The following is a 9,012-nucleotide window of genomic DNA, read 5'->3' as shown; positions in this document are numbered from 1 at the left end:
AGAAACTTCAGAGAGCCAGCAACTACAAAAGAGTAGCTAGTTTCAAGGATAATTTGACTGAACTATTGCCGGTCACTCGTATACATTTACTGTATAATATAAAATATATAAACTAAATCTCTTTGAAACTTAAAGAATCTAATCTTTTGATTTCTTTTTTTTCATCAGAGCTGTGTGTTATGACTCTAGTTTGTATCCTAACAAAGGTGTGTAGCTCCCTCTGGTGGATGTTGTGGAGTATTGTGTTGTCTTTGCTCCAAAGGTTTTTATACAGTTCTGGTGTTCCCTGTCACTGTGGGCTTGACAGCACAGCAGTACACAGCAGAGTCATTAAATTCAGAGCTCTCCAGATCTACACCTTTCTTAGTTTGGTCAATGTGAGCCGAGAAACCCGACACAGTTTGATGAACTGATCCTCCCTCCATGATGTAGAGCAGGAACGCAGGTCTGGATCTCTGGTATTGTCGGTACCACTGGATGTTGTTGATAAGACCATCATATATACAGGTCAGGTTGATGGTTCCTCCTTCTGCAACAGCTTCATGAAATAGAAAAGCAATAACTAAATGGGGAAAGAATGACATAAACAGAGGAATTGACACAAAAGCATGAGAAAAGTTAAACTGAGGGAAAAACTAAGCTCAAACAGTCTTGATGCATGCTCAGTTATGCAGGTAAGGAAATCCCAAAAGGTTCATTCTGTGGAAAAGCAGCGCAAAAACGTTTCATCAAAGACCCAAGATCATGATGGGCTTAAATGTCAGGTAATGTAAAAGTGTAACTGATTTGATCAGGCCCATTGGAAGATAAATAGGGAGAACTTAACTCTTGACATCCACCAGAGGGAGGCACAGTCTAATACCTGAAAGGCACCTTTGATGAGACTTCTTATAGCATTTAGTGTGATTCGACTTATGTGCAGGAATTTCTTTGGATACAGATTCCAGAATATTACAACTCTTCCGTTAGTTAATCAGTTTCAAGGGCTCATGGTAATATGAGAAAAACCATACATGTATACTTAAGTACGAGTTGTAGTTGCATGATATGCAATAGTGCGTTTATTGATAGTTGGTGACCTTTTCATGAGTCACCTGACAACATTTAGTTTCACTGACAGTAACAACAACAATAAACATTTAAAATACCATCACACAACATACAATACACTTGATAATATGTCAACATTCCCGGGAAAATATCTTGGCAACACCTTGGCATCATTTATAATTGTAAAATGTTTTTCAGAATTAATTTAAGACATCTTTAAGGAGCCTTTCCTCAGCTGCTCAAGAAGTAGATTTAAGCAAATTAAAGCTGGACTGTCACATCTACCAAATGTGTCTGTACTGAACTGTAGATGACACGGCAGTTTGTTTTGTCTCTGTGGTTGGTAGGGGTGTGTGTGGTAGTGGTGGGGATGATTACATGAACAGAACTTCAAGGGGTGACACAAATGGCCATGAGGTGAAGAGGTCAGCAACATAATTCTGAAATGCACAGATAAATCAGAAGTGTCCAGGCACGGCGTCCAACCAGCCACCTGATGTTTCCTTTCCAAACACCCACTCCTCCCCCAACAGAGCTGCTACACTGTAAAAAACGTACTGCCTCAAGGCTGCACACATGACTGCCACATGCAAGAGCAGCGGAAGAAGAAATTCTTCTAGTATTCAGGAATAACCCCCCCCCCCCCACACACACACAAAAACAAGCCTTAATTTTGCTGCAAGCTTCTTCCTCTGTTATCTTTTGTTGTTATTGGTGGTTTAATTGTATATTTCCTGACCTGTGCTAATCATATGGTTTTTGTTTCAGTAGTGCTCACCTGCAGCTCTTACTTGTAACTACAGCTGCAGCTGTTGTGCTACTGCTGCAGGTGAGAGGTGGTGATTGCAAACATCCATCAAACTTCTCAAGAATGAAGTCGCCGGTTCTTACGAGGGACATTTTAGCTGTCTCAGAGAAAATTTAATTACAGCTTTTGTGTCATTTAAACTGTGTTAAACCATTTAGTGACATAAATGAAAAGACTATTTTTGTTCACTATAGTAACTAAAAGTATATTTAACATACATAAACAAATATGTACCCTATGTCCTCTGTAATGGGCGAGTCAACCAGATCAAATCTTTGCACAGACATCACGACACATACAGCAATTATTAACATCTATATGTAATTTAAAAACATTTATTACAAAGAGCAATTCTTCTGTTTTTCTTATCACCCCACTAGAACTGTGATGTTACATTATGTTCAGTTTGCATCATCTGTGTGTAAATTAAAAGTCATCAAAGTTTGTATACGTTCTGTTGCTTTGGTCCTGAGGCAAACAGGACACATGAAATAGGCTGACAAGTTCCACATCAGCAGTTTGGTTCATCCACACTGTGAACAGTAACTTAAATAAATGACTAAATAAACAGAAGTGAAGCTAGACAAACAGATGATGACCTTTGACTTCTTTGTTTCTCTGATACAGAGACTACTCTTATTGTCTACAGTGCCAATAAGAAGTATTTTTCCCCTTCCCGATTTATGTTTTTTTGCATATTTGTCATACTTACTTATACCTCCGTCCTCCGATGTGGAAAAGTAATTGCCTCCTTTGTGGGTTTTCTTTTTTTTTTTGGTCCGCAGCGGTTTTCACCTTGGAACCCTCCCATGGATGCTACTTTTGCCCACTCTTTTTCTTACTGTTGAACACTGACCTTAACTGAGGTAAGTGTGGCCTGCAGTTCTTTAAATTTTGTTCTTTTGTGGCCTCCTGGAGGAGTTATTGACACACATTTGAAGTAGGTTTTCTCCATTTGTGGATAATGTCTTTCATCATGGTTCACTGGAGTCTTAGAAACAGCATCATGCCAGATGTCACTGACTTAGTTTCTCATCTAGTCGTGAATTTCTTCAGATCGTAGCATGAAGTGTTGCTTATTCATCATTTAGCGTACTTCACTCAGACAAGTTTTCTTTAAATGCTTTCTTGATTCAACAGGTCTGGTAAAATCTGCATTTTGTATTTACTCCTGTTATTGTGAAATATGTTTTCACAGCACTGTAACTATGACAACACTGACAGTATCTATCAATGAAGAGTTGCTTTTAATAGCTTTAATCAACTTCCTTTCATTATCTACATTAGCAGCTTTCCCAAATCCCTCCTGTAACCCAACAGAACACTTCAGAATATATTTAACTAGTGTTTAATTCCTGTGAATTGATCATTTAATGCAAGCCACTGACAGTTCCTGACAACTGATCATTTACCGTCCAAGCTTAAATTGAATACATTTCAGAAGCTCGGCTCGATGGAAGTGACTCTAAAGATGAAAATGGACTGCATCTATGGTATTACTATGTTAGATAGGCGAACACGCTTTCTGTGCATCTTGTCAAAAGTAATTCAGCTGAGCTCTAAAGACTACATAGCTTCAGACTCAACATCTTTTGCAGTGTATCAAAGGTCCTGAGAACTATCGTAGGCTGTCCTGCATACTGCAGGGCCAGGGCACACAAAGGGCATTCACACCTTGTTAAGTTTTACAACTTGTGCATTTGTTGGTCCCAGGATCTATTGCCCCTATGACTTGGTGTCTGCCTGAAGTGACCTTCTATGTCAACCTAGGTGATGGAGAAATTTAGGGTCTTCTCTAATCAGTGTGAACACACCTTTGGGTTTATATGGCTTGTTGGAAAACACTCTACAAACTAGGCTTAGTGAGACTGTCCTTCGAGACAAGCCAGTCTATCATGAGTTCAAAACATTCTTGTACATCGAAATGCATAACCTCGATTGGCAAAATGTCAGAAGTAAAAATGAAAATAAAAATAGGACACAATTATCTTCATTTAACTGATAAAATTTTTTTTTTTAAATCAGCTCATATCAAATAATATGATAAATGGTTGTGATTTCCAGGACCTCAAGGCACACAGTATGGACAAAAAAAACATTCACCAAGATAAAGCCAAGTTACCTGCAGCACATATTCCATTGCTGCTGTATTGCTGCTTATCACCTTTTGAAAACAGTGAAGATCCGTGTTGTTCTCAGATGAGATGAGAAGACAGATGTCTCAGACCCTTTTCGATATAAATGTAAACATAGTGCTTGCTTTCTGTTTCTTTAAATCCGTTACTTTCTTACATTTGTTTGTTTTTACAGTGTCACAACATTTTGTGAAAAAGCAATGAATACAATCTTAACATTGCACATTAAATGACCAAACCCCACAGAAATCCTGGTCTACCCGTTAAAGTGTGTGCTGTGATAGAAGCAAAATGATGCTCTCTTAGATATTCCTACTGCGATCTGTTCTCAACTACAGTAACTGCTGCTAAAATTACAGAACAATCCTCTAATCCCAGTTCAACTAACTGGTTATTATTATTAAACATTGGGCACAAATTGTATGAACCCTGAATTTGTGTTTGTGTGTGTAGGAATTCTTTGTCACATTTAGATATTCGTGGTTTTTACAGGCGTGTTCCTCGTGTGTTTTCTTCTTGTGCAGCGCTCCAAGGACTTTGTTGTCGTTGTAGCTTGCATGGATTGCTTCACTCTTGCTTTGAGAATTTTTTCGCTTCTTACCTGTGCATGACAGACTGCTGTAAACTGCATGAAGGAATGCCTATTGAGGTGATTAAAGAGCAGAAAGCAGGTGATATTTAAGAGTGGGGGTTTGGGAGGGGATGTGGTATGTGAGGATGGACTTCTTGAAACAGAGGGAAAAGAGGGGTGGAGGGGTGAAATCTCAGCCATGTTAGGAGGTGAAAGTATGAGGCTCAAACCACTGTAATTCTACAGCTTAGTTCCATCCTTTCACATGCACGGCCTACTGTTATTTGTGTTAGTCATCACTCACAAATACTACAGTCAGGAAGAGTATCCTGGACAATCTGGCCTCTGTGAAAAAGCAAGTGCGTTGAGAAGAGCTGCAGTGAAGGATTCAGAGGCGAGTCTGTTGAGGATCAGGATCTCTACCTTGTTCACCTGAAGAAGAAAAAAGTCAAAGATGAAAAAACCTACTATAATACTGATTTTTTTCATGTTCTCAGACTTTTGAGGGTGGGTAGGGATAAGAGGTAGACTGGAGGCACCTGAAACAGTGTTGTACCCACCTTTTCAATATGAATGACTTCTCTTGTCAGGACTGAATGTGGGATTAAATCTTTTGAGCATACCCACTTTGCAGAAGCTGGATGTGAAATAAAGGCAGCTATTGTGTGACACTGGCTCTCCCCCAGGGCTCTCACAGCTCCCCATCCTTCCCAGCCTCACCTCACATACTGAACCGGCAATTAGACGGTCAAATCAAAACCCTGGCACTCAGGGCTAATTGTTTCTAACATGCCTTTGTAAAGTGTCATGTTGTTTCCCATTCAAGACAGCTTCCCTGCCTCCTTGTGTGTCAGATAGGGGAGGGCAATGCTCCAGCCGGGAGATAAGCCGCAGGCTTTTTTTAATGCCCCAAAATAGACTTAATTTTTACCCTCCTTTCACGGTTCAGGTGCACTTGAGCATTGAGATGGTCAGAATTTGCAGTGGGTGGGTTAGTCTGATGGATACAGTACCCTGCAGGACATCAATTATTGGTAGCTTCTGGAATGTCTTTAAAAGAGAGCATGTGTGAGGGTCCAGCATTTTTCTTCTATTCTGCAATTTTTTTGAGAGTGAGGGCTAAAACGACTATCAGGACATGAAATGCATTACTTTTGAAAGTGTAGCTGTTAGATCTAATCGTAGAGCAGCTTCATTCACTTTGGCTTTGTTCTTACAGGTGTTGGGGTTTTCTACACTCAAAAGCCGCTGCTATGGCATGTAATGTTAAGCACCATAAAAGGTATTTATTGGAACTGGAAATACATTCAGATTTCTAATGAGAATTTTAGCCACTTGGGGGCAGCAGCCAACACACGCATATAACACTGTCGCTTTGTTTTAGGATAAAAATGCTTGCAAATATTTGTCTGCTAGTGTCTAGCAGCAGTCAGCAGGCTGAAAACTGAAACCAACACAGTGATCCAGGAGGTAGAGATGGACCAGTTAGAAGGTCGGTGGTCGACTCAGCCACCTGAGATGACCAATAGGTAGCTCAGGTGGTAGAGCAGGTCACCTACTATCTGGAAGTTTGGTGGTTTGGTCCCAGCCTGCAATGAATGCATTTAAAACAGCATAAGAAAAAGGTGCTTGTTTGAATGAGGCAAGTTTAAAGTGCTTTGAGTGCTCAGAGTCGTAAAGTGCAATGCAAGAACCAGTCCATCTACCACTCCCCAGTGATTTTAGTCTTGGGCAAGATACCGAACCCCAACTTGTACCCACACACAAAGTATTACTGTGTGCATTGAACAAAAGCAGAGGACTTTGCTTTGACATTACTTGAAAAAACTAATCGGATTACAGTAACGCGTTACTTCCATCTCTGCTGTCTACAAAGCTGGGTTAAAGACAGGAATGTACAATCGTGTTGGTTTTTATTCAGATCAGAGATTCCCAGATTATACAGATCACACTGCCACTGCTGTAGTTCAAAGTTTGTCGAACCTCCCAGCCCCCCACTGCGGCCCTAAGCAGCTGTCTGCTTTACCTGGTAGCAAGCAGCGCTCGACATGGATGAATGGTCGACAAGTGGGCTAGCACAGAGAAGGGAGGGACAGTGGAGTTCACAAGGAAGAGGAGAAGCATAAAAGAAACATCAAAGGTAAAGAAATAAAGATGAAAAGTGCAGATAGCAGCTTCATTGTTTTTCACACTCATTTTTATTTCCACTCTTTGTGTGTTATAACGTTGCTCTTCTCGACAGTTGGCCGAGAAGACCAACAAAAGAACAAGCAAGAGTAGCCCATAGTCATAGTAGACGGACTGTCTGCAGTTCCCGATGGTCTGTCCTCACACTGCAAATGGAGAATGATGCTCAGTCCTTCAGGATGCTGGGCGACTTCCCATGATGCACCAGGAACTTCTCCTTCACTCCCCTCTCTCCCCTATGTGTGTAAATGTTACTATTACATGTGTGTATTCACTGACACAGATGTGAAAATGTGCTACAAAAATGAAATTAAACTAAATTACACAACGAAACTTCTTTTGACAGCCAGAGAATCGGCTGGCCATTAGACCTCAAACATTTGCACAATGTTTTCCCTTTTAAAGAAGCACCACAAGAGAAAAAACTTTTTGATATTATCAGTTGATAATCACGCAAATATTTCACAAAGTAGGAGTGGTGAGCCACAGCTGCCAATATAAAAAATACACAAAAAACGAAACAATAGATTTACAGAAACAGGCAAATAAGTGGCTTAATGAGTGTGGCCCGTGTGCTGCTTCTCATCTTTGTTCAAATAATAAAAGGCAATAAACCTCTTGAACATTTTACTGCTATGCTTTCAGGTAGAATGAAAGCTTACACTCTCTTTCCCAACAGCCATGAGAGATTAGAAGTCGTGCTTGCACATCTTCTTCTTTGGTGTAAAAGAAAAACATTGTGAGGAGTGGGTGTCTAACTCTTTTTGTCTTTGACTGACCTTCTGTCTGCACCTAACCAGCCCCGAGAGCAGGGAGCTGCTTCTGTTTTAATTGGAGTGTGACTGGAAATATACAGGGAGCTGTGGGGGAGGGAGGCTGTAGGAGGGTGATGCTTGTCCATCAATGCCCCCCACACATACACACACAGACACACACTCCCTGCTGTGGACCCCTGTGTCTGCTGCCCAGCCTGTCAACCTGAGAGACGGGAAGGAGGGAGAGGGGACTGGAGTGCTGAAGTAAGGTATAGGCAGACATTTTCTCAGGAATGCTGGGAGCTATCAGAAGTGACATGTAACCATATCCCCTGTCAGATCTCAGACTTTATCTTTGCTCTGCTGTTGACTGCTCCTTCAGTATGCTGATGTATCCTGTCAGAACCTGAGAGCCTTGCATGGGAGCTGACCTTCCTCCTTCCATCTCTCCAGGAACGTTTTGATCAGGACTAGGTGAATAAAAACTTGTAAGTATCCCTGTAGCTTCATTATTTTGTCTCTGGAGATATTTAGAGGTATTCACTGGAAGTCTCATTAAAGCGTGATTTAGACTTCTATGTCGTAATTTGTGATTTAACCAGAAGCCCCTTTTAATCCTGTGCCATTACCTTCTGCGCCAGTCAGTCTTTGCTGCATTGACCTGACATGTAGTTACATTTCTGGAGAGGTGCACCTCAGCTTACTCAGATAGTTATGGTGCAAGGGTTAAAAGTCAGAATCAGGCCAAAGAGTGAAATGTTTCCTAATAAGCTAATTGCTGATTTAAAATATCAGAAATGTTAAAATATATTTGACAAATGACAAAAATAAAGAATGCTTGCAATACAAAACCCAAAGACAAATTCCCCATATATAAAAGGAGAAATACCTAACCCAGCCACGAGGGGTTAGTGCAGTTGGAGCACACTAGGAGTAAACCAGTGTACTCTTAGTGCTGGTCCCAAGCTAAGATAAATAGGGAGGTTTGCATCAGGAAGAGTATCAGGCATAAAAACTCTGTCAGAGCAAATGTGCAGGTCGTAAAGAACGATGTTTGGTTGGGGCACAGGTTAACAACCATATTAACCTGTTTGCCAACCACCTATGGTGCTGTTGGGCAACAGGTTGCCGGTGGAAACTGTGCTACTGTTGGCTGAAAATAAAGGAAGAGCAAAGGGGGAAGGCACGTTTGGAGACACTGAGGAAGAAGGAAATACAGGGGTGAGGTGGTGAACATGGCGGCTTTAAATGTTTAAAATTGAAAGCATTAGAAAAAAAATAATCTCACAGACGTAACATTATGTAGCATTGTGTGCTTCATCTTCATCTCCAACCTTCCTTTCTTATCAAAAAGTCTTGAAAGAGTAGTCGTACAACAGCTAACTGATCATCTGCAGAGGAGTGGGTCATTTGAAGAGTTTCAGTAAATGGAGAGTCACCTTCAAACACTAAGGTTATTTATGGAGTTCCACAGGGTTCTGTGCTTGGACCAATTCTGTTGTCATG

Source organism: Mchenga conophoros, linkage group LG12 (assembly GCF_057382185.1).
Source record: "Mchenga conophoros isolate Kocher_MC1m ecotype Shallow Benthic linkage group LG12, M_conophoros_male_GT1.1, whole genome shotgun sequence".
Classification (NCBI taxonomy): Eukaryota; Metazoa; Chordata; class Actinopteri; order Cichliformes; family Cichlidae; genus Mchenga; species Mchenga conophoros.
This window is presented reverse-complemented; position numbering follows the sequence as displayed.